This window comes from Pelobates fuscus, chromosome 11 (genome assembly GCF_036172605.1).
Source record: "Pelobates fuscus isolate aPelFus1 chromosome 11, aPelFus1.pri, whole genome shotgun sequence".
Lineage (NCBI taxonomy): Eukaryota > Metazoa > Chordata > Amphibia > Anura > Pelobatidae > Pelobates > Pelobates fuscus.
In genome coordinates, this window is record NC_086327.1 from 40,790,617 (window position 1) to 40,818,442 (window position 27,826).

Sequence of the window (27,826 nt, forward strand, 5' to 3'; positions counted from 1 at the left end):
TGTCCAGCTCTAAATTGGGAAAACTGTGGTTATAGAATGAAATTAGACACTGAAATAGTGTAGCAAAGAGAGTACTGTCAAATGTTACAGTTTATCACACGTTACAGTCTAATAGTCCTCAGAATATGTCGCACCACACAGCAAGGTGAGAGTACACCAGCGTGATTTAAAACAGTGTACTCTGTAAATTGCCTGTGAATCTCGGCAAAATTTAAGACAAAAGAGTTTTATACAGTCTGTTGCTTATTATTAAACATTTCCTTACTGTCTTAAAAATCTGTTATATGCTGTTCAGGAGACTGCAACGCAGGTAGACTAGAGGTGAAGAGATATATAAGATATCTATACCTGAAAATGCACCTTCACTAAGTAATAATTAACCCTGCAGAGATAGTGATAGTGAAAAGGCTTCTACAAGGATAAATGAATTTCTGTGCCTTCAAGGGCACCTGTCAGGTAGAAGAACTAACTGAAGAGCTGAAAAAAAAGGAAAGAGAAAGAAAAAGGATGTATCCTCTATATATAACTGTGCCTTCAAGGGTACCTACCTGTCTTTCAAATCCCAATAGAGTACTGAACTCGCTAACTAACATAGATGTGACAAAATGGCCTGTTAGAATTCCTAATTTCAATGCGCTGTGTGCGCTGTTGTCTTAGATTATACACACTGCTGAACTCGCAATAGTCCGCCCGAAATGCCCAATATCTAGGATAAATATGCCGAAATCGAAAAATCCCCAAAATAAGAATTAGTCAGAGGACATAAGGCTAGTGCTGGGGGGGATCAGGAGTGCAAATCTCGGAAAACCCCGACGCGCGTTTCGCCGGTAAGGCGGCTTTTCAAGGGGAACTCAGTCACTGTCAGTGAAAGTTTTTAAAAAGAGCGCTCAAACAGCTGATTGGTGTACTGAAATCTGACGTCATCAGTTGTAACTGACGGGAGACGGCGGTCGAAAAGGACCACATTGTTCTATTAATGAGAAGTCTATATTACATTTTCATTAGTTTATCCAAAATAATAAAGGATATACTCATACTTTTAAATTATATACAATGCAAACATGTAATGAATGCTTTATATTATGCTGCTCTTTTACGATCTATCTGGGTTGCATGTATATATAATAATTAATAAATGGCATATTAAAGGGATACATACTGCTGATATTATACTGTATGCCACAATCAATAAATATTTATTCTGCCTTTATAACATATTTATCAGTTCAGTAAAAATGATATCTACTGCAGGAAATAATAATTAATAAATGCCATGTTACCCCTTCACTGCCTTATTACTTCACCTTATACTAGGCTTCCACTTTGCTAATTTTCTGTTTACTAGACATGCCCCTACTCGTGGTATAGCGAGTAGGGGCAGAATTAACTAATACTAAGTAATCTTTACTTAGTATTAATAAATTCGGCTGAAAGACCAATTTAGGTCTTTCAGCCTTTTAGTAGATAGCTCCCTAATACCGTGGGAATTAGGGAGTTATCTACTTATTCATTCCGATCCATTGACTGGCTAAGTAACTTACATTTTATATGACTGTGTGTTACTTGATTGTTGTAAGTGTTGCAAATTCTTACAGCTGAATCCTGGCTATGTTTGTATACTTTTTATTTAAACTGCTATACAGTGTAACATTCTTCATTCTTCCACTGGGTATATTAGTACTTCGGCAATTCTGTACTTCGGAAGTATCCGAATGCCCGAATTGCCCGAAATTCGTCCGAATTGACATTCGGAACTAAACGAATTGTACATGTCTAGCACTGTGTACCATCTCCTAGCTGCATTGTGTATCCCCTCCTAGCTGCACTGTGTATCCCCCTCCTAGCTGCACTGTGTATCCCCTCCTAGCTGCACTGTGTATCCCCTCCTAGCTGCACGGTATATCCCCTCCTTGCTGCACTGTTTACCACCTCCTTGCTGCACTGTTTACCCCCTCCTAGCTGCACTGTGTATCTGCTTCTAGCTGCACTGTGTATCTCCCTTCTAGCTACACTGTTTACCACCTTCTTGCTGCACTGTTTACCCCCTCCTAGCTGCACTGTGTATCCCCTCCTAGCAGTAGCGTACATACCGCTGTCGCAGGTGTCGCGGCTGTGACCGGGCCCAGCCCATCAGGGGGCCCAGCTGCCTTGTGACCCGGTATGTACCCAGGTATGTACCCCGCCCCCCGAGGCTGGCCCTGGTGTCAGTGGGCTGGCTGGCTGGCAGACGCACGAGGGAGCACTCTCCCTTGAGCACTCTCTGCCCAGCTCCCTCGCGCACCGCACTGATGCCGGAGCCGGAAGATGGCGTCATATTCCGGAACCGACATCAGTACGCGGCGCACGAGGGAGCTAAAGAGGGAGCACTCAGGGGCGAGTGCTCCCTCGCGCGCCCACCAGCCCGTCCGCCGGGTGACATCACAGCAACACCACTGGACCCCAGGGAATCCCATCAGCACTCCCAAAGGTAGGGAGGCTGGGGGATTACATTTTGTTTTAAAAACATGTTTGTGTGTTAGTGTTAAAGTGTGTGTGTGTGTGTGTTAGTGTTAAAGTGTGTGTGTGTGTGTTAGTGTTAGAGTGTGTGTGTTAGTGTTGTAGTGTGTGTGTGTGTGTGTTAGTGTTAGAGTGTGTCTGTTAGTGAGTCTATTTGGTGTCTGTTAGTGAGTGTGTTTTTTAATTAAGTGTGTATGTGCCTGTCTGTCAGTGAGTGTGTATGTATGTCTGTCACTGAGTGTGTGTCTGTTAGCTAGTTTGTATGCGTCTGTTCGTGAGAGTGTGTGTCTGTCTGTTAGCTAGTGTGTGTGTCTTCAGCACTTACCTTTCTCCAGCGCTGGACTCCCTTGGCACTGGGGATCCCTCCGCCCCGATCCGCCTCTCAGCTCCGAATGCGCATGCGCTGCAAGAGCCGCGCGCGCATTCAAACCGCCCATAGGAAAGTATTACTCAATGCTTTCCTATGGACGTTCAGCGTGTTCTCACTGTGATTTTCACAGTGAGAATCGCGGAAGCTCCTCTAGCGGTTGTCAATGAGACAGCCACTAGAGGCTGGTTTAACCCTCAGTGAAACATAGCAGTTTCTTTGAAGGGACCTGGCACACAGACCACTTCATTGCGCTGATGTGATCTGGGTGTCTGTAGTGGTCCTTTAAGTGTATGCACTGGCGTACATACCGCGGTCACAGGGGTTGCAGCCCTGCGACCCCTGTGACCAGGTGCCCGCCGCCATTTGTTGCGGCCCTGGCCCATGCAGAGAAAGCACGGGGGGAGGGGGCCTATGGATCAGTTTTCGCACCGGGGCCCCATGGGTTGTGTGTACGCCACTGCCTTCTAGATGCACTGCATATCCCATTCTAGCTGCTCTGAGTACCCACTCCTAACTGCACTATGTACTCCCATCCTAGCTGCACTATGTACAGTTACACAACGCAGCAGCATAGGGAGCCGCGACACTTCAAGCCTCTGAAGATGAATACAGAGTCTACGTCTCTTTATCCAACGCTGCAAGCTCGTCATTCAATATACCTACAGCTCCTTATAAACACACAAGGTAACCCCTATTTTGTTCACTAATGGTGTTAGTGGGGCCTCATTTTTGAGTTTCGCCTAAGGCCTCACAAAGTCTAGAGCCGCAACTGCCTAGATGCACTGTGTATCTCCTTCCTAGCTGCACTGTGTATTCCCATCCTAGCTGCATCATGTACCCAGGGCCGGCGCTAACATAAGGCAGACCAGGCGGCCGCTTTAGAGCGCACCGGCCCTGGGCGTGCAATGTCAAGCTGACCGGCAGGAGGGAAGTGCACTGCGCTCCCTCCTCCCCTCCAGCTACTTACCACTTGTAGCGTGGCTGAGCACAGATCTTACTGCCCGTGGAGCACAGCCCAGCCTCCTACCCTGGCGTCTGCCTCAGGCTTTGTGGAGGGGGCAGGGATATGAATGACATCATATCCCTGCTCCCTGTGTACCACACAGTGCGGCTGGCGCCCAGTGATGGGGCTGGGCTGCAGGACATGACTACACATAGCCGGACAGCATGCACCCCAGAGATCAGATTATACAGACGTAAGTATTTATTTAATTAGGACTATGTATGTATGTATGTGTGTATGTATGTTTGTAACTGAATGTATGTTTGTCTCTGAATGTCTGTATATATGTGTCTGTATGCATGTATGTAACTGTATGCCTTCATGTCTCTGTATGTATGTATGTGTCTGTGTGTCTCTATATGCCTGTATGTCTTTCTATGCATGTTTATGTATGCCTGGATGTATGTATGTGTCTGTATGATGGTATGCCTCTGTCTGTATGTATGTCTCTGTATGCATGTTTCTGTATGCCTGTATGTACGTATGTGTCTGTATGACGGTATGCCTATGTATGTATGCATGTTTCTGTATGCATGTATGCATGAATGTATGTGTCTGTGTGCCTTATGACTTGTATGTATGTTTCTGTATACATGTATGTCTCTGTATGTATGTATGTGTCTGTATGCCTGTATGTCGTTGTATTGCATTAGGTATCCCTTCCTAGCTGCACTGTGTATCCCCTCCTAGCTGCACTGTGCATCCCCCTCCTAGCTGCACTGTGTATCCCCCTCCTAGCTGCACTGTGTATACCCCTCCTAGCTGCACTGTTTGTCCCCTCCTTGCTACACTGTGTATCTCCCTCAGCTTCACTGTGTATCCCCCTCCTAGCTGCACAGTGTATCCCCCTCCTAGCTGCACTGTTTGCCCCCTTTCTTTATTTCCCAGTGGGCTGCGGCATCTGGGGGCTGCGCTGCGCATGAATGTGCCACCGGTTGGCCGGTCCGGTGGCACACTCTAAGGGGGACGGCCGGTGGTCGCTGGTCCGGCGGCACTCCTGTCACTGATGCTGAGGGCTGAAGGAGGAGGGAGCGTGTCTCTCTACCATGCTCCCTTGTGGTTCCCACAATTCCCAGCACAGCATACTGTGCTGGGAATTGTGGGAACCTCAAGTGAGCACGGTAGAGAGACAGTCCTCAGCATTAGTGATAGGAGTGCCGCCGGACCGGTGAGGCTGACACCCGGCCCGGCAACTCCAGCATGGAATGCGGCCGGCCCCCCTGACTTCTTTCGGCAAGTAGGGGGGGGGAGAAAGGGAATAAAGAGACACAAGGGGAGGGGGATAATAAAACAGAGGGGGAATAGACACAGGGAAAACAATGAGAAAGAGACAGTGGGGGAAGAGTGAGACACAGGGGGAGAAAGAGGGGGAATAGAGAGATGGTGGAGGGAAGAGAAAGACAGAGGGGAAGAGGGAGAAAGGAGAGAGACACACAAGGGGTGGGGGAGAAAGGGGCAGAGGGGGAAGAGAGAGACTAGGATAGAGAGGGGATACATGAACACAGAGGAGCAGTGAGGGGGAGAAAGAAACATACAGAGGGACTGGGGGGAGACAAAAAGGCACACATAGGGGCTGTATATATCACTGGTGGATCCCGGGGGGGGGGGGGGCAATGGGGCAATGGGGCAATCCCCCCCCCACGAGGCTCTCCCCGGGAGCTCAGCCTGCAGCTCCTCTGGGTTCTTCTCGCGCGAGCACAGAGTGTTGCTGCGGTTATCACGGCAACGTTCCGGCTCTCACGAGAGTGAACTCTAGCCCTGGAGCTACGGGGTAGAGTTCACTCTCACCACTGCGACCACCAGCAATTCCTGGTGGTCGCAGTCGTGAGAGTGAACTCATGCCCCATACACACACTGCCCCCCATACACACACTGCCCCCACACACCATACCCATTCACACACTGTCCCCCCCACACACACACACTGCCCCCACACACACACCATACACATTTACACGCTGCCCCATGCACACATTGCCCCACACACACATACACAGCCCCCCATACACACATTGCTACACACACATACACAGCCCTTCATTAACACATTGCCCCACACACCCTACACGATCACACACTACATCCCCCCTCCACACACTGAACCTTTCACACACACTGCACCCCTCACACATTGCACCACTGTTCCTATACCCTACTACAGCCCCATATCGCAGCAGACCCCAGGTTCTTAAATGGTTTGACTACTTACTCTGGGAGGGGTTCCCGGCACTCCTGGCACCATAACCACTACACAGAGCAGTAGTGGTTATTGTGCATGGATTATTTCGTTAAATAATCTACAAGTGCCCCTCCAGGCATCAGGCTCTGGATCAGACCTGTATATTAATGTGTTTATTAATAAATATATATATATATATATATATATATAATTATGCCTATTATATTTACACATATATTAATGTACATTTATATATGCATAATACACAGAGAAATGTCATTAATATGTACCATATGTAATGAGTAGATATTGGCCCAGTCTTGTTGCTAGGTGCATACTCCAGCACAATAACATATTTAAAGTGAAGAGCAGACCAACAGGACTTCAAAATAAACAAGATAACGTCATTTTCTTTTTTGCAGTTGTGGCCTACATACATTCACCATTTCAGTCCCATTAGCAAGCTTTCCTTAATATGTCAAGGTAGTTGGACTGAAACATTGATTAAATGCAAAATGCACGTCTGCTTAAAATAAATCTGCACTTTTGTTTATTTTTGAAGCCTATGAGTGTTTTTTTTTTTACGTTGGACGTTGTTGTAATAATTTATAAATTTAAACTGTAAAATTATAATTTAAAATGTTAAGTTATCTTTTCTAACTCTGTATCTGCACACTATGCTCGCGACGCATTATGGGGCTGGTAAATATTTTTTTTCCAGGGCTTCTTTTAATTCCCAGTCCAGCCCTGACAGTGTATCCCCCTCCTAGCTGCACAGTGTATCCCCCTCCTAGCTGCACAAAGTATCCCCCTCCTAGCTGCAGTGTATCCCCCTCCTAGCTGAACAGTGTATCCCCCTCCTAGCTGAACAGTGTATCCCCCTCCTAGCTGCACAGTGTATCCCCTCCTAGCTGAACAGTGTATCCCCCTCCTAGCTGCACAGTGTATCCCCCTCCTAGCTGCACAGTGTATCCCCCTCCTAGCTGAACAGTGTATCCCCCTCCTAGCTGCACAGTGTATCCCCCTCCTAGCTGCACAGTGTATCCCCCTCCTAGCTGAACAGTGTGTCCCCCTCCTAGCTGAACAGTGTATCCCCCTCCTAGCTGCACAGTGTATCCCCTCCTAGCTGCACAGTGTATCCCCCTCCTAGCTGCACAGTGTATCCCCCTCCTAGCTGCACAGTGTATCCCCCTCCTAGCTGAACAGTGTATCCCCCTCCTAGCTGCACAGTGTATCCCCCTCCTAGCTGCGCTGTGTATCCCCTCCTAGCTGCGCTGTGTATCCCCCATCCTAGCTGCAGGAGCTTTCCCTGATATAGTGTGGATCCCCCTCCCTCACAGAGCTGCTGTGCTAGGACTAGGGAGTGCTCCCTAGCCAATCAGTAGCTGAAGCTGCAGCTCCATTGTGCCAACAAAGCAGAAAAGATGCAGAGAATGACAGGCTAATCACCCAGGTAAAAGTTTATGGTTTTATTGTCTGTTTGAGCCCACGAAAGGAGAGACACTACAGAGAAAACAGAAAGTCTTTTTTTTTAATGTTAAAACCTTTGCTGCCTTTTATCATTACTTGTACACTTTCTAGGAATTCTGTGTCTCTGGAAACTTTTTCACAAGCTGTCAGTAGCTGCCACATGTTTTACTCCAGCTTCTGTGGTCTATAACCCCCATCATGCTCAGGCAGTGTCAGGCTGAGCATGCTGGAGTTCTGATCCATATACAATATCAGTAAGAAAAGGGAAGCTCTGGGTTCCGAGATACATTTCATTTTAGTGCACCCCTTGTTCTTTCTATCCTTAGCTCTTACTTCCAGTCATCTTCTTCTCTCTGTGGTTTTCTATGCCCATCTACCCTTCTAGTGCTCTTTATGGTAGTGGCAGCCTCAGCTAAATACATGTTTTGTTTCATCAAAAAAAATAAATGATGCTTTAAATTAACACTCTAAACACCATAACCACTACAGCCTTATGCAGTGGTTATAGTTATACAAAATAATCCATCAATCGGATCCAGCTGAGGAATGCCAAGAAAAAATACCAAATACAAAAAAAACTAATCCTGCGCTCAAACTGCCATTACTCTGGGGCGGCAGCAACAACCAAAGTATACATCAGCCCCAATACATACAGTAAAAGCCAAAGAAAAAAGTAACCTGCACTCTTCCCAAATCCCTATGTATATTTAAACAAATGGAGGTTATTAAGTTGCTCCAATGGCCATTAGAGGGAATACCCACCTGCCACGTCAAGGCAAACCTCTCAGGTGGGTCCTACACTAACCATTCGCCTTACTTTCTTGAGCGTCTGGCAAAGATATCTCTAATGAGACGGAGTGGGGTATTTTTTATATACAGCCCTGCATGCTTATTAACTCTTACTAAGGAACACATGGGATGAGCAACAGCATTGTAACATAGCTGTGTGATACAAAAGAGAATACAAATACAAAACAAGTCCTGTGCTCAAACTCCCACTACTCTTGTGCAGCAACAACTACCATAGTACACATCAGCCCCAATACATACAGTAAAAACCAAAGAAAAAACTAACCAACGAATGGTTAGTGTAGGATCCACCTAAGACCTATCCGCCTTGACATGGCAGGTGGGCATTCCCTCTAATCACCATTAGGGTAACTAAATAACTTCCATTTGTTTAAATATACATAGGGATTTGGGAAAGAGCGCAGGTAACTTTTTCCTTTGATTTTTAATGCAAGAAAAAAAAAAAAACAGCTTCAAATCGTTATAGAAGAATAACACAGGTTGTAGACATGGAGGGGGGATAGCACAATTTGAAAACCGAGACCACCATCTAATGTATTCTGTGCTATTTATTTATTACTGGCATTTATAAAGCGCCAACATATTCTGCAGCGCTGTACAATCGGGAAAAAGACAAACACAATATGAGCTACATGTGACAGCAAGTACAAAAGAATACGGTAGTAAACTATAAGCACTCCTGAGTCTGGTCACGTACAAAGTTACATTGTGACTACATATTGACTTCTATTATTGTCTCAATCGCCAATAAAAATAATATCACACAGATATAATTATAACTTACTTCACTCATTAAATCTGTGCATAATAGTCATTCATTCAAATTGTATAATGTGTTATACATAAATGGGGAAGAAAAAAAAACATTATCGCAGTATAATCAGTTCTCACAATAAATGTATGAAAAACTGATCATTCAGCAGAAGCCACACAGTTCAGACACCCCAATGTTTTGACCGCTAGCAGTGTCTGCTAATGAATAAAAACCTAACTTTTACTTATATCAGTTTGTTTTCGTGAAAATCAAGTTTAAATGAAAACTGATAGTTCACTGGATTTTTAATAGTATGTTTGCTTATCCCTTAAGTTTAACAAATATGTATTTGTGAGGTATGAGAAATAAATATAAATAAAGAAATACACATCTCTTTATTCTACAACTGGGCGCCTCCAACTTAGCTCCCTGTCTGTCCCTGTTATAAGATCTTGGTACCCGACAGTCAGCAGTGAGAAAGATACAGAGAGGATTAGATAAATTAAACATTTCTATTTCAATGTTTGCCCTGACTGAACTGAAAAATGCAATTTTTTGCAAAATCTTTGCTATGCAGTTAAAAAAAAAATAATAATAGATCATCACATGAAAGATATCTTATCTATGTTATTTACTAAAAGGAGAATTCAACGTGAATTCCAATTTAAAATTCAAGGTGAGAGTAGGCAAATTAAAAGCATAGCTGACTTTTACATTTTTTTTCTAGTTTGGCTAATTTCACCTTAAATTTTAAGTTCACTTTGAATCACTTTCAGTTCTTTGAAATAACCCTGTAATTGAGCATTTTAACATAGGGACAGACTCCTTAATAAAATCCGATTTTCCCACAATGAGATCATCAAGCAAGACACAGCAATCACAGTAACCAGCCAATCTAATGCTTCTCTGTGAGAAGCATTCGCCATGTTTAGCATCATCATGCTGTGTGTGATTACGCCAAATGTTAAGACCCTCAAAAATCTAAGTTCTTAAGGGGGAAGCGACTCATGTGGTTCTCTATCTGAGCCACCCGAGGCATGTTTTTAGCCAAATTTAAACAAATTAGATTGCCCAAGATAAGTGACAGAACACTTAGAGTGCTCCTTTATCACAAGTTATAGGTCTTTTTCACAAAGATATTCAAAGATATGGTTTCCAGAGAACTAACAGTTCCCCTGTAAAGAATCTGTAGTACTGCCTCATTTTGTGATACCCAGTCAGAAAAGTCCCTCCTGATTCCTAAGGGAGAGTCAGGAATTATAGGAAGTAGCAGTGTTTGTAATAACATGCTACATGATATTACTGTGCTGTGAAGCAAAGACTACTTTCAGGAAACAGTTTGCATGCACGTTGGCAATCAGCCTACAAATCCACGGTCTATGTTTCCCAGCTGGATATAATCTCCTGGCCTTTTTTGTTTTTTTTAAACTAACACATGTAAAGCATGCTGCTGACATTCCATAATAATCATATAGTGAACAGACCAGAAAGTATTCTACTGACTGAACAAAACTTGGCTGTAAAGTTTGCCTTATCTTGTTTGACCCTTCCTTTACAGCATGATTACTATAAAAACAATAAACAAAACAAAAACCAGAACAAACAAAACAAAAATAAACAAAAACACATAGATTCATGTCAGGGAATAAATGGCTATTGTGGGCCCACTGTAACCTATTGATTTTCCAGATGCGGTGTGATTCAAAAAGTAGCTCTTCAGCTATTGTAGGTTTACAGCCTTAAAGTTTACTGTAGTGGTTATGGTGCCAGGTACTGTAGTGGTTATGGTGCCAGGAGATTTTCTGGTAACCTGCACTTTAAGTAGTCAAACCATTTTTAAATGCTTGTGCGTGAGTAGAGAGACGTACTAAGTGGACATGTTTATATATATACGGGACATGGGAAGATCTGCTGTTTGGATTTGGGGAGATGAATTGGGGATGTAGCTGAAGGAAGATGTACGGAGATTTGTTATTGGAAGGGTGTAGATAGATGTTCTCTGTGAAGGTGTAGGAAGACACTCTGGGGGAAATTAATTGGAGGACAAGGAGTAGGTGTGCGAATTAGGGGTATTATGTCTGACAGGTAGGAATTTGTGGCATGTGAGTATGGAATGTAGCTTGGGGAAATATGACTGGGAGATACGAAATATTCCATGGTGAGGTAAATTGGGGGGCTGGGGGAAGTGTCATTTAGGCGCTTGGAAAAATTACTATAGAAAAAGATGCAGCCACAAGAGAATGTTCCCCAATTAACACAATTAATGAAACAAGAACACAAGATTTTTGTCAGCACACTACATGAGAAGAATAGAACCCTAGTTGGTATGGGATGTGTATTCAAAACCAATCAGGAAAAATTAATGTTGAAAGCAGATACAACATGAAAAATGATCATTCAAAATATACAATTAAAATAAAGCTTAAAACAAATAAAGCCTAGTGTGATTCAATTTGAAAAGAGGGGTATCTCTCTTTAAGATGTCCAAACACACACAGAATGGAGCTATGGACACACTTCATAATCAGCATATCAAGGGTGCCTTCCTTAAAGATTCAGGTAAAATAGCTGGAGCCAATATAAACAACAAGGAAAGGACTTCATCAAATATCATCCCCCATGTATTTAAAGACCAAATTAAAAACAGTAAAGATACTTGTAAGGGCAACCTGTATAGTACTCATAACCAGAGGTGTATCTAATTATTATTATTATTATTATTTTATTATTTATATAGCGCCAACAAATTCCGTAGCGCTGTACAATGGGTGGACTAACAGACACATAATTGAGATCAGACCACTGGACGTACAGGAACAGAGGGGGTTGAGGGCCCTGCTCAATGAGCTTACATGCTAGAGGCACCTATGGCAAGCACTGAAATTGCACCCCTTGCAGCCCCAATCCAAACATTTGAAACTAATCTTTTAGATAACTTTAGTATAAAATCAGCTCAGAAATACAAGCTGTATGTAATGTTTAAGTGTGTGGTGTATGCTGACTGTATATGATGTGTGTGAGGTGAGCTGACTATATATAATGTGTGCTGAAGCATGCATTCTAGGTCACTGTTCTACATGGGTCCACGATCTGGCCACGCAGAGGCATACGGTCTCAGTCACTATTCTATTTGGATCCACAATCTGGCCCACGCAGAGACATACATCCTCAGACTCCAGTCTGATTGGGTCCACGACTCGGCCCACGCAGAGGCGTTCCTTCTCGTACACCATTCTACATGGGTCCATGATCTGGCCCACGCCAAGGTCCCCTATTAGCAGATAAGTACTGGTTGTTAGGGATCTAGGTGCCCACTATGGTAGGTTTCTGGCCTCTGTGCCATAGTCTAGTGGTCCCGTGAGGCCAACATCCATCCTCATACTCTGAGGTACCCTCACCTGTCACTCCCATTCTATCTTATGCTTTAGTAGTCACCGAGAGGCCATCACCCCGCCAATCGCGTTCGGTGGCCTCTACCTCCCCTCTGGCCAACGCATAGATAGAGCCTCTCATGCCGCTTGGCAACTAGCAGGGCCTCACCTGTCACTCTCATTAGTTAAATTCTTTGCCACTTGGCAATAGCTAGCCCTGCCGGTACGTTATAGATCATACTAATGGTGGCTTCGTAGAGTCGTATATATCGGGTTCCCCAAGTTCTCTACCCAACACCTCATCCACTTATACATTACATATACCAGAACCGGTTAGGGATTTGTCAGGCATTTGTGACTTGTCCAAGTAATTGTGGGGTGTGGTAGAACGTATATATTTGTATGGTACACTTCTTTTTGTCCTCTTTATTACAGGCTTAAAAAAACGACTGGTTTATTAACTAGGATGTTATTACCTATTATATGTTATCTAACCATTACAGCAACATTGCCCAGACCACAAATAAACATACAAAAAAATCAAACACACTAAAAAGAGAGATGTCACAGATAATAAAAAACTAAATCTCTAAAGTGATAAACAAAATGGGTGAGTGAATACCGTCATTATCACTCCATCACTAAAGTAATTATCAATAGGGGTAAGTAAATACCATTCCTATCTGATAGTAGCTCATGCAGCTTACTCCCCACTCTATGTCAATTCGTATTGAGGTACAGGGTAGCACTAAAAGGGAGGATAAGATACAATGTATCTAAAATGTATCTGTACTTTGAAAGTTTAGAATAGCCAATCTTGCAGTTGTCCAATTAGACACAATAAGTACATATGTAACCAACATACATCCTTGAATGAAGATGAGCCTGAACAAAAAAAAAAAGGGAGATTATCTAAACTGTCAAAATTAGAGATGGCTAAAAAGTGAGGAATCTAAGCAAGAGTGAGTGGAGATGAAGCAGTAAGCTGCTGATCGCTACATGTATAGATAGCTAAGTTAACGTGGTAAATATCAAGATTCTAAGAGACCCTAGATCTAAACTGTGCCTTCCAGGGCTATTTAAAGGTTAAATAAAATAAGTACATCGAACTAGCTATCTATAATTCTAAAACTAGAATCAAGTAGGATTATAACAATTAGCTTTATAAATCCCAAAAAGTTCTTACCTGGTTTGAATGTCAACTTACAATCAGTAAGGTAGCATGCAGTAGAAGTCTAACTAGATTCAGAGCCCCGACGCCCGTTTCGCCGGTCAAGCAGCTCTTCAAGGGGAAAAAAGCTAAAAGATCAAAATTAAAAAAGCCCTTTTCTCAATTTGAATCTTTCGGTTGTTTAGTAGATAACTACCTTATTTGTTATCCTTATGTGAGATTACAATATTTAAAAATAGTTATGGTAGGGTGTGGAACTGCACTCTATCCCTTTAAGCAGTATGTAGCTGGGTGCAACTCAGACAGTCTCAGTACCAGAGACCAAAATGCTGAATAACAAAATAGAAAAGTCGAGGCACTCCAAGGTACAAATCAGGCAATTTTATTGAACCCACTCCATCGCAACGTTTCGACCTACACGGTCTTTGTCAATACACGGTCTTTACAATATTTAAAGACACCAAATAAGGGAGCCATCTACTAAACACATACACATTTATATACACACACAATAACACAATAGATTTATGTATGTGTGTGTGTGTGTATGTGTGTGTGTGTGTGCATATATAAATACACACAAAATCAAAGACATAAACCCACATAACGGCACACACAATCACAGACCTGCACACACACAATCACATACATAATCACAACACACACTTAACCACAGAGATACACACACATAATCCATTCCTCTGCTGTGTGGGGAATCACCCAGGTGATTCAGATGTGCGCCCAAACTCTGGAGCAGGCAGCCAAACCCACTTGACGATCAGCTGGGGGTGGTAAGTGATCAACATATCTGTTTATTCAGTATAAAAGCTGATCATTTGTATTTGATCATTTGTTGTGTCCTGATGAAAGTTCCAAATTAGGAACTCAAACGTCGACTATATGTGACAATCAACTGCTTATCTACAAATCCAGGAGTGCCGGGAAGTTTCAATTTTTCTGCACATATAATCACAGATATACACAAACACAATCAAAGACCCACACACATACAATCACAGACACACATAATTAGACATACACACAAACATCACATACATACACACATTTAATAATTAAGAGGCCCACCCTTGCTCTGGGAGAGCTGGAGTGGATCCTCAGTCCCTGGTGGTCAGTAGTTGCTGCTGGGATCTCTGTGCTCTTCTGGCACAGGTCCCTCGCGCACTTGTAATAACGCCAATGCCGGGATGACGTCATATCCCAGCTGCCGGCTCACTGCAGAAGGAATACAGTCAGACACAATCAGATGCACACAGTTATACACATATACTGTCAAATACAGCCACATGCACACAGTCCCACACACATAGTCACTTGCACACAGTCGCAGACAGACATTCACACACATACAGCTACAGGCAGTCACAAATAAAGGAAGACTAACACAGTTACAGAAAGACTAACACAGTTACAGGCAGCATCATACAGTCACAGGCAGATAGTCTCACACACACACTCAGTAACATGCAGACAGTCATACACAGTCACAGGCAGACAGTCACAGGCAGACAGTAGTACACGCAGTCACAAGCAGACAGTCGTACACGCAGTCACAAGCAGACAGTCACATACACAGTCACAAACAGACAGTCACACACTCACAGGCAGACAATCACACAGACAGTCACACAAAATCACAAAGATAGTCACGGGGAGGCAGAAACACACACAATCACTGGCAGACAGTCACACATGTAGTCATAGGCAGATCGTCACACACACACAATCACAGGCAGACAGTCGTACACACACAGTCAGAGGCAGACAGTCACAATCATAGTCACAGGCAGACAGACAGAATCATAGTCACAGGCAGACAGACACAATCACAGTTACACACAGCACACACTGTCTCTCACATACTGACAGTATGGGCTGGAGGAGGAATGGAGTCACTGAAGTTCCTGGTATGTAGTAGTTGGGGTAGCAAGAGACTGCATTTAGCTCCGCCCCAACACATGGCTTGGATCCGCCCCAATTGGCAATTTGCCGCCCCTAACTGTCTGTGAAATCCTCCTGCTGTATTCCCGGCCACTGCGTGTGTGAGCTGTGTGCTGCCAGGCCCCCCTGCTGCAATGGTGATTTGTGCAGCCACACAGCTCACACAACACCAAGCTTAGCCAGCCATGGTGACACCCCCTACCTGGAGGCACCTGGGGCTGACCGCTCCCCCCTTAGTATGCCACTGGTTATCGAGACTGTCAGAATACATTGATTTACAATTATCCACAAAATAGCATCTAAATGACACTATAGACCTCCTTAATTTGTTAAGTGATTTTACCTGGAAGAATAATTACCTTGTTAAGACAGGAAATGTGACAAGCTTATATCGAATAATTCAGCTGACAGGGGGTCAAGGCAGTAAGATACTTTTTAGAGAAATCAAAGACTGGGTGCAACAAACGTTGAGTTTATCTAGAAGCAATTAATGTGATTTTGTAGAACAATATTTGTGGCGGATATCAAGCCTGCAGTGTAAAGACTTATGAAAGATTATATCACTCCCCTGACTCCCTGTGTCCACTTCTCCTCCATTTGTTTCCAACAAGCACCCCTCTCTGCCCTGTCTCCCAACCAGAAGCACTTCAGACTGCTCAGCAGGACTTATCCATGTATCGTATAGAACTACATATGTTGTAGTTTCCCAGTCATCTTTCCACATGGTTTTAACCCCTTTCCCCCCTTTCCCAGAGACTAATTAGAGCGCTATTTGGAGGGGAGCTACAGTCCAGGAAGGAGGACGATCACTACCTATGACCAGAGGGAACCCCCCTACCTCGACCCGCCAGAGACCCTGTTAAATTATCATGGAATGACTATAACCAGCTGGAACCATTTTCGGCTAGAATCATTCTAGCAGCCGGGCTAAATTTTAAAGGATTGTCATTTCAGCAAACCTCCATGGATCAGGGCACTATTTTGACAGATTGGGTGCTCTATCAAGGACTATCCGGGGATTTAGGATTTGTAGGGGTTTATATATGTTTGGTTCTCTGTATGCGGGAGATAATTAGTTTAGCGAGAATTTACTAATTATCTCCCAGACACAGAGGTGCCTGGGTGGGATCAGTATGCTTTGAATAGAACCCCAATGCTGGGGTTGTTCTTCCGAGCATCATGTGCCATCTGATGTCTGGGGAATAGGGCTGTATTTGTTGAAGGTCTGGGGAATAGGGCTGTATTTGTTGAAGGTTCTTATTCTGGGTGAGAGGAGAATCTAGTGGAGGTGACCAGTCGGGTTACATGGGATCCGCTACAATATTTTTGTCCCATTGTGATTTTTACTTACAGTGGAAGTGTACTTCAGTGGGAGCTAAGTTAGCATCCAGTTATGCCAACTTGTTTATGGCCTATTGGGAAGAAGGATTGTAGCTCTAAGGTTAATGCAACTGGAGCAGTTTTTTTTTTGTGTTGAAAGGGAATGTCACTTCAAAGTGTTTTTTTTTTTTAAACCTAAACAAAAGAGGACTAATTATCATTTCTCAGCACAGTACTAAAGAGGTCACTTTTCTGGTACCCATTATCTATGTTGAAGATAACACTAAGTGAATCAAGAACCTATTACAAATCCGTTGTAAACAGCTACATTGATGCCACCAGGTCACTTCATAAACCAGACAGACCAACCAAAAACCAATAAAAAAAAAATAAAAAAAAATAAAAATAATTTTATATATATACATACATACATACATACATACATACATACATACATACATACATACACACACACTGAACAAAATTATATACGCAACACTTTTGTTTTTATCCTCATTTTTCTAAGACATTTTCTATGTACACAAAAGTTCTTTTTCTCTCAAATATTGTTAATGAATCTGTCTAAATCTGTGTTAGTGAGCACTTCTCCTTTGTTTAGATAATATATCCACCTCACAGGTGTGGCATATGAAGATGCTGGTGCTGATTAAACAGCATGATTGTTGCACAGGTGTGCCTTAGGCTGGCCACAATAAAACACCACTAAAATGTGCAGTTTTACTGTATTGGAGAATCCGGGGGGGTAGGTCCAAAAACAAGTCAGTATCTGGTGTGACCAACTCCATACAAAGGAGATGTGTTGCACTGCATGAGGCAAATGGTGATCAGGTTGTTGATTGTGGCTTATGGAATGTTGGACCACTCCTCTTCAATGGCTGTGCGAAGTTGCTGGATATTGGCAGGACCTGGAACACACCATCGTATACGCCAATCCAGAGCATCCCAAACATGTTCAATGGGTGACATGTCTGGTGAGTATGCTAGCCATGCAAGAACTGGGATGTTTTCAGCTTCCAAGAACTGTGTACAGATCCTTGCAACATAGGGCTGTGCATTATCATGCTGCAACGTGAGGTGATGGTCATGGATGAATGGCACAACAATGGGCCTCAGGATCTCGTCACGGTATATCTGTGCATTCAAAATGCCATCAATAAAATGCACCTGTGTTCGTTGTCCATAACATATGTCTGCCCATACCATAACCTTACCGCCACCAAGGGCCACTCGATCCACAACGTTGACATCAGCAAAACGCTCACCCACACAACGTCCTACACGCTGTCTGCCATCTGCTCTGTACAGTGAAAACCAGAATCCATCCATGAAGAGAACATCTCTCTAAAGTGCCAGACGCCATTGAATGTGAGCATTTTCCCACTCAAGTCGGTTACGATGATGAACTGCAGTCAGGTGGAGACCCTGATGAGGAAGACGAGCATGCAGATGAGCTTCCCTGAGACGGTTTCTGACAGTTTGTGCTGAAATTCTATGGTTATGCAAACCGATGCAGCTGTCCGGGTGGCTGGTCTCAGACGATCTTGGAGGTGAAGATGCTGGATATGGAGGTCCTGGGCTCGTGTGGTCTGCAGTTGTGAGGCCGGTTGAATGTACTGCCAAATTCTCTGAAATACCTTTGGAGACGGCTTATGGTAATTCACAGGCAACAGCTCTGGTGGACATTCCTGCAGTCAGCATGCTAATTGCACGTTCCCTCAAAACTTGTGACATCTGCGGCATTGTACTGTGTGATAAAACTGCACATTTTAGAGTGGCATTTTCTTGTGGCCAGCCTAAGGAACACCTGTGCAATAATCATGCTGTATAATCAGCATCTTAATATGCCACACCTGTGAGGTGGATGGATAATCTCGGCAAAGGAGAAGTGCTCACTAACACAGATTTAGACAGATTTGTGAACAATATTTGAGAGAAATAGGCCTTTTGTGTACACTGAAAAAGTCTTAGATCTTTGAGTTCAGCTCATAAAAAATGGGGGCAAAAATAAAAAGCGTTGCATTTATAATTTTGTTTATATATAGGTTACAGAAAGATTTTTAAGTAGGCAAATTCCAAAAATGAGACAAGGTCAGAATTCCAGAACACAGGGAATTAAGACATGCTGGAGTCAGGGTAGGCAGGGTAGGCAGCAAACAGGGATGTTCAAAAATCGAGTCAGCAGCACAGTGAAACGAAAAGCCACCAGATCACAATCACTAAATAAACCAGGCAAGGACTGCTAACTGGCAGTGCACCAAATTGAGATCAGATGCATCAAATGACCCCAAAAAAGGGTACGTTAGCTGTGTCAAAATTAGATGCCGAAAGCTGGCTGCCTTAAAAAAAACAACGCAAGGCTTTAAACATCTGGAGGGCCAGAGTTTGGGGAAGCCTGATTTAGAGGGACACTTTAGGCACCCAGGTCACTTCATCTCATTAAAGTGGTCTGGTTGCAGTGTAGTGATGTCGCAAACATAAAATTTTCGGTTCGCGAACGGCGAACGCGAACTTCCGCAAATGTTAACGAACCGGCGAACCGGCGAACCGGGCGAACCGCCATAGACTTCAATGGCAGGCGAATTTTAAAACCCACAGGGACTCTTTCTGGCCACAATAGTGATGGAAAAGTTGTTTCAAGGGGACTAACACCTGGACTGTGGCATGCCGGAGTGGGATCCATGGCAAATTACACAGTTGATGCAGAGACTGGTTTTAATCCATAAAGGGCATAAATCACCTAACATTCCTAAATAACAATGGATAAGGATTGACACCTGACATATGACATATTGACACCTTGACATATGGATTGACACCTGTCCTCAGAGACCCTGATACACACTGACACAGAGCAGAATAGGGACTGTTTCCTCTACATAGGGTCAATTGGCAGATATGGATTGACACCTATCCTAAGGATCCCTGATACACACTGACACAGAGCAGAATAGGGACTGTTCCCCCTACATAGGGTCAATTGGCAGATATGGATTGACACCTATCCTAAGGATCCCTGATACACACTGACACAGAGCAGAATAGGGACTGTTCCCCCTACATAGGGTCACTTGGCAGATATGGATTGACACCTATCCTAAGGATCCCTGATACACACTGACACAGAGCAGAATAGGGACTGTTCCCCCTACATAGGGTCACTTGGCAGATATGGATTGACACCTATCATAAGGATCCCTGATACACACTGACACAGAGCAGAATAGGGACAGTTCCTCCTACATAGGGTCACTTGGCAGATATGGATTGACACCTATCATAAGTATCCCTGATACACACTGACACAGAGCAGAATAGAGACTGTTCCTCCTACATAGGGTCACTTGGCAAATATGGATTGACACCTATCCTAAGGATCTCTGATACACACTGACACAGAGCAGCATAGGGACTGTTCCCCCTACATAGGGTCACTTGGCAGATATGGATTGACACCTATCCTAAGGATCCCTGATACACACTGACACAGAGCATAATAGGGACTGTTCCCCCTACACACGGTCACTTGGCAGATATCGATTGACACCTGTCCTCAGAGACCCTGATACACACTGACACAGAGCAGAATAGGGACTGTTCCCCCTACATAGGGTCACTTGGCAGATTTGGATTGACACCTATTCTAAGGATCCCTGATACACATTGACACAGAGCAGAATAGGGACTGTTCCCCCTACATAGGGTCACCTGGCAGATATGGATTGACACCTATCCTAAGGATCCCTGATACACACTGATACAGAGCAGAATAGGGACTGATCCCCCTACATAGGGTCACTTGGCAGATATGGATTGACACCTATCATAAGTATCCCTGATACACACTGACACAGAGCAGAATAGAGACTGTTCCTCCTACATAGGGTCACTTGGCAAATATGGATTGACACCTATCCTAAGGATCTCTGATACACACTGACACAGAGCAGCATAGGGACTGTTCCCCCTACATAGGGTCACTTGGCAGATATGGATTGACACCTATCCTAAGGATCCCTGATACACACTGACACAGAGCATAATAGGGACTGTTCCCCCTACACACGGTCACTTGGCAGATATGGATTGACACCTGTCCTCAGAGACCCTGATACACACTGACACAGAGCAGAATAGGGACTGTTCTCCCTACATAGGGTCACTTGGCAGATTTGGATTGACACCTATCCTAAGGATCCCTGATACACATTGACACAGAGCAGAATAGGGACTGTTCCCCCTACATAGGGTCACCTGGCAGATATGGATTGACACCTATACTAAGGATCACTGATACACACTGACACAGAGCAGAATAGGGACTGTTCCCCCTACATAGGGTCACTTGGCAGATATGGATTGACACCTGTCCTCAGGGACCCTGATACACAATGGGGGGGGGGGGATCTACTGTCCTCCCCCCGCCCCCACCCCTGCGTGGTGGGTGGGGCCATAAAAATAATGAGGGTGGGGACCTACTGATACGGCTTCTGAAAAAATAATGCTTTTAATTGAAAAATAAAAAGCTTGTTCCTTGAAATTAGAACTAGTATTTATAACCTTCTTCTATTTACTTTAAGGTTGTTTTTTTTTTGTTTTGTTTTTCTTCTCTCTCTACACTCTACTATTTTATGTTAATTTCACATAAAATGTATATGCATCTTGAGTGTAAATACGTATGATTAGTGTAACTAGACGATGGACAGCATATATGGTCGAACAAACATATGTACAGGCATAAGAATAGGATGCACAAGGTGCATTTACAGTTAGATATGGGGCTTGAAAAGCAAAAGGAAGGCTCTTAGAAATGGAGAACCCGATGGGGGTGTTAAGTCAAGGCCCTAGGCATCCAGGGTGGGAGCACGCCAAGTGGTAATATTTGGGCAGTGAGCAGCTGCTTATAGCAAGTGTATGTATGTTTTATGGTGGTGGTATCAGACCTTAACCCCTTAAGGACACATGACATGTGTGACATGTCATGATTCCCTTTTATTCCACAAGTTTGGTCCTTAAGGGGTTAAACAGTAAGTATTCCGAAATGTAAAGTAATATAAGGAAGCAGAAGAAAATTTTAAAAATAATATAAATAAATAACTATAGCCAGTTGAACCTTTAAGAAATAAAGATATTAATCAGTCAACACGTCCATGCAGGTTTCTTTGAGAGTTCCGATGCATGTACAGCAGAGTGCCTGAGCTCTTGCAGTCATGGGGCCACAGGCTGCAATCTTGACTCCCTTGGGACAAAGGGGACTACAGTGGATGGATCTTAAAGTTCCGCTGGTAAGCTCCCATTTGGAGCCGGGTTTAGGGTGCATAGTCCTAGATTGCTTAGGAACATTGATGCCTCCTTCAGCTATGTCAAAGTGTGAGAAGTCCCTGCGTGGGTTACCATCAAAAAGTGTAAAATATTATATATTTTGGAAATGTTTCTTACATGCATTTCACACATATTGAGTGACATGAACAGATGATAATAAGTGTTGCAATTTTTTTTCTATTTCTAAGTGTCCATAGAACGTAGGATGACCTAATAGGGTTTTTAGAATTGCCAATGGGCATATTGTATCTATAGCATTGCCTTTGTAATGCTTACACAGTCATTTTGGTGGTATAAATGTATTACCTGTATAAGAAAAGCGAGTAAAGGTGAATGAGACACAGACACGAAACATCAAGGCAGAGTGTCTCCACACTCTGAATGTCCAGCATGTATCATCAGCTATGACCTATTTAACATCAATGACGTGGTAACTACTGACTTTGTATTTGCGAAGCAAGAAGAATAAATCTATTTTATAAGAAAAGCCAGGAAAGTATGATTGAATTATATTTTTAAGTGACATAGAAGAACTATAATATGTATGATAGAAGGCGAGCCACCCAACAATAAGGAAGACAAATAGACATAAATATATATGAATAAGTATCAAGTAGAATTTATTATTTTAAGAGTTCACTTTCCTACAAAGAGCAAGTTGCTTCCCACTTATTGGCCATATTTGCAGAGCGCAGTTGGGCAGTGACAGGGCTGAAAGCTTTTCACACGAGGAGGGTGGTCTTTGTGAGATCCTGGTAAAGGGTGAGAGTAGAGCTTTCAAAAGCCAGAGGTGTCTTGCCCATTAGGGCCAGCATGATTTAGATTTTATCTTGTATGGTCATACATCGGAAGATTACATCTCAAACCATTGTAGGCTTTAGTGGAGAGGTGGTGGAGAGATGGTAGACTCCACCTATGGCAATTTTTTTCACCATGGTATGAGGCAAGATAGTAGCCAGAAGTTGCTTGATATAATTCTGGGATGTGGCAGGGATACCCTTGATCTTAATGTGAGTATGTCGCTGACGGTCTGACGGTCTTCCACAGCTGCAAACTTGTGTGTGAAAGTTTGCTGGATAGCCTGGATTTGCTGCACAGATTCATCCAGTTTAGACGGGTGGGTTTGCACTTCCACCATTTCATCCTCTGCGGGCGGCCCTCACCCGTTCCATGGCCGCCTGCACCTTCATCTTTTGTCAGTTTGTGGATATCTGCTAACAAGACTTTCAGGTTCCGCTGGGTAGTTGGGGCTGAGTCATCTGAGGATTCCTGTGGTATAGGCTGTGGAGTCTCCTGCCCCTGATACCCCATGGTCGGATCAGGTTCTTCAGAACTTCCGCTGGCCTACCGGGAGTAGGCCTTTGGAGCATCGCTACGATCTGTTCTCGGCTGATGTTTTTGAGAGCATTGATCCATTGCTGGTATGCAAGCCAGTGAGGTGGTCGGTGTAAAGGTAAATGAAGGCTAGACCTCACTTGCGGCAGCACCTCCCCGGAAATCCCCCAGGTCCGAGAGCGGCAGAGTGTAGTAGGCCTGAGGTCTGCGTCTCCATTTACAACAGTGAGCAGCCACTGGCCACTGCATCGATTGATGCCTTTCTTTATCTCCCAGAGACTGCCCCAATGGAGGCTCAATCAGAACTCTCACACTTTGTCTTGTACCATCCTTAACACTCATCCTAAACTGCTCGCTTTTATCTGGTGTTTTGTTCCTGCTCCCCTTAAGCATGCTAATGTCATACCCATCCTAAAAAAGACATCCCTAGACCCGTCTTCCACTTCCAACTATCGTCCCATATCCCTGCTTCCTTTTTCCTCAAACCTTCTAGAAAGACTTGTCTTTACTCGTATGACTCACTTCCTACATTCCAACTCCCTCCTCAATCCTCTTCAATATGGCTTTCGCCCCCTCCACTCTGAGACTGCTCTTATTAAAGTTACAAATGACCTAATCACAGCCAAATCCAAAGGCCACTACTCCATACTATTTCTTCTTGTCCTTTCGGCTGCCTTTGACACTGTTGATCATGACCTCCTCTTCAATCTCTTGGTCTCTGTGACACAGCCCTCTCATGGTTCTCCTCCTATCTCTCCCAATGCTCCTTTAGTGTCTCTTTTTCCAACAGCACCTCCTCTCCTCGTCCTGTCTCAGTCAAAGTCCCTCACGGTTCAGTCCTTTTTTGTTCTCTCTCTATACTGCCTCTCTTGGTAAACTCATTAATTCATTTGGATTCCACTACCACCTGTACGCTGACGACACACAGATATATCTCTCCTCCCCGACCTCTCCCCTGCTGTGTCACCAATTGCCTTTCTTCTATCTCTGATTGGATATCCTCCCGCTTTCTGAAACTCAATCTCTCTAAAACTGAGTTTCTTACTTCTCCTCCTCATAACACTGATCCTCCTCCTTCACTCTCCATGCAGATTGACGGTACCACTCACCCCATCCTTTCTAGCTCGCTGTCTTGGTGTAACATTTGATCCTGGCCTCACCTTTGCACCTCATGTCCAGTCTTTTGCTAAAACCTGTTGATTCCAGCTTAAAAAACATTGCCCGCGTACGCCCCTCTCTTACGCAGGATGCTGCCAAGGAGCTTGTTCATTCTCTAGTAATCTCTCACATGGATTACTGTAATTCTCTCCTAATTGGTCTCCCCAGAATCCATACTGCCCCTCTACAATCTGTGGTGAATGCTGCTGCCAAGCTGCTATTGCTCCTGTCGATCCTCTCACACCTCACCCCTCTAACAATTCTTACACTGGCTTCCTGTACCCTACAGGTGTCAATTTAAAATACAAACCCTTACCTATAAAGCTCTAACCAACTCTAGCCCTTCATACATTTCTTCATTGATTCATAGGTATGCCCCCTCTCGGTGTCTCTGCTCTACTGGTGACCTTCTCCTTTCTACTGCTCGCACCTTTACTGCAAATTCACGCCTGCAAGACTTCTTACAGGTGGCTCCTTTCCTTTGGAACAGCTTGCCTACCCCTGTCAGACTCCCCTAGTCTTCAATTCTTTAAGAAGGCCATCAAACACCGTCTTTTCAGGAATGCTTATGGCCTCCAAGAGTAACTTCTATCTCTCAAACCTTCCTCTCGCTCTCTCCTATAGGGCAACACTCCACTCTCACCTCCAGCTCTACTACTTTCCAACCATGTCTATTTGCTGTCTCCCTCAATACCCTTCCTATTTTGTTTTTATACCCCACCTTCTCTAGACTGTAAGCTCGTTTGAGAAGGGTACTCAACTAACTATTGTTCCTGTTACAAGTTGTTATTGTCTCGCTTGATAAATTCCCCTTTTTTTGTAAAGCGCTGCGGAATAAGCTGGCGCTATATAAATACCAATAATAATACCAATAATAATAATAATAATAATAATAAGACAAAGTAGTCCCTAGTTTGTCTTATGTTTTTTTTTTTTTAATTCTTTATTTTTGTTGTGCACATATATATCACAGGCAGGTAAGAGGTGCCCCAAAAGCAGTCCTCCAACATATCCCACGCTCAACATGCGGGGCACAAGATGAACAGGCACATTTTATAATATAATATTAACCAGTAGAGACAGTCGCTTGTGTAGGTAGCTAGGTAGTTAATTCAAGTTAAATCAATGTGGTGACTATGCTTTTGATATCTAAACGTTAGTAACATCGCTTTAGTGCTATTAGTGAACAAATCCGTTACACGTATTTTGTATGAGTAGAGCAACGCATTATGAGTAGGCATTAAGCATGCATCGATTAGCAGTAGGATACAGTTAGCTATTATGCTTTAAATTGCTAAACAATGCTAGCACATAGGATATATCATGAAGAAGAAAGAAAAAGAAAATAATCAAAAATAAAATAAAACAGCGCTTGATAACTAGTATTTAAACAAGCTAGTGTCATTATCCTTGTCATGGGACTGCTACATGCAATGAGAGTGTAAGAGTGACACTAAAAGAGAAGTACAAGTGACCAAAGGAACATGAAACTCAACTAAATAGTGAGTTTGGGTGTCTGATCAAACTAGGCATGCTAAGATTAGTGTCGCCCAAGCTGACAGCGGAAGTGCTGGTTGGTGAAAGCATGCGTCGTCTAAAGTGTGGTATGTGTGGTATGGAGCGTACACACTACATCATGGTTGGGTGTAATAAAAATCAGAGGCATTAACAAAGAGGGAAAACATAAGTTGGTGCTTAATTAGATTAGGAGCTTATCATATATTATACTGTGTTAAGTCTGCTGTTCAGGTTAAGTGGTTAGTAAAGTTCCATATGTGTTGCAGACAGTGTGCTGAGTTCGGATGTGTGTGTAGTAGCCTGGCGGCGGGCACGGAGTGCGGGCCCATCAGCCTATTCCTCTTGTCGGGTAGGGTCCTTCTCTGCCATCCACAGCATCCCCGCCAGGATCCCACCCTCCAGGCCAAGTGCTCAGGCTGGTACGCAGGGGGGTCCGCGAACAGGAGGATTGTCCCGTAACAGAGTCTTGGGTGTGCCTGTCGCTGGTCTTGTGCCAGCCACGGCTAGAGTAGCAGGCCACTTGGGCCGGAGGGCTACATTGGGGCACGATGTGCTTGGCTGGACTGTTTTGGCGTGATCTGCAACGCACAAGAGGGCCATTGTGATGAGGTGTAGGCTTAAATTGCTTCTGGTGTCTGTTCCTCCATGGCGTTTTTCCTGAGTCTCGTGGTGAGTATTTGGGTAGACGGTGGTGCTGACCGGCCAGGTGGTCTCGTGGCGTTGCGCTGCGGCTTGCATGCTTGGTGATAGGCCTCTGAGCTTTAGGTGTATTTCTCAGGGTGCTATAAGGAGTGGTGGGCTGAGGTTGGTCCAGTGAGTGAGACCAGGTTAGGCTCCGAGTGGCTCCCTGCTGGCTGTGTTGCCTCCGCTTGCCATCCAGCCTCTGTGTGACTTGTTTAAGGCCTGTCTGGCTTAACTTCTTGTAAGTCCGTAAGTTGCTTTGGGTTGGTTTTGTCATGGCACACTGTACCTCTTTCTGTTGGGTCAGTTCTCTATATTTAGCCCAGAATGCATCAAAGGCTTTGACGATGCCGTCCTCCCCGGGTAGCCCTCGTTTTGGGGGTTTGGAGTGAGATGGGCCTTGGTTCGGCGGCCATCTTGGCTTCCCCCGCGTGGAAGTGTAACTCTGCAGGGCCTCTCCGGCTAGGACGGGGTGAGTATTTCTGCGCCTTATGGTGGACCAGGATAACCCCCTCTGGTCCATGGGGGGAGGGGAGCAATTACGGGCTCCACAGTCGGCCGGAGTGCAAGGAGAGCGGCCGTCTCCCCCTGCCTTGGCCTCCCGTAGGCCGCATGGTTGCGTCATCGTGGAGTTGCTGACCGTCAGCGGATTTTACCGCACGCACTGTGTCCCCGAGCTGTTTGCGAGTGCCCAGTAGGTGAGTGGGGTGGTACACAGTTAGTTTTGGCTGGGTAGTCAGGCGATTTCCCGGTCTTGGGCCCAGAGCTCGGGTAGCATGCGACCGTCCGCTCCTGCAGTCAGGCTCCGCCCCCAGTTTGTCTTATGTTTTAAAGAAAACTCGATCAGATAGGAGTAAAAGAAGAACAGATTCTGAGAGTAAGAGAAGAGAA

General features: G+C 44.2%; 1 protein-coding gene across 1 annotated transcript in view; it reads left to right on the plus strand.

Annotated features, from left to right (window-relative positions):
• Window positions 1-7,413: 7,413 nt before the first annotated feature.
• Window positions 7,414-27,826, plus strand: part of LOC134578084 (NXPE family member 4-like) — a 71,107-nt gene continuing 50,694 nt past the window's right edge. The window contains exon 1 of the mRNA XM_063437070.1: window positions 7,414-7,501. The gene's annotated coding sequence lies outside the window, so the exon portion shown is untranslated. The remainder of the gene's footprint in view (window positions 7,502-27,826) is intronic.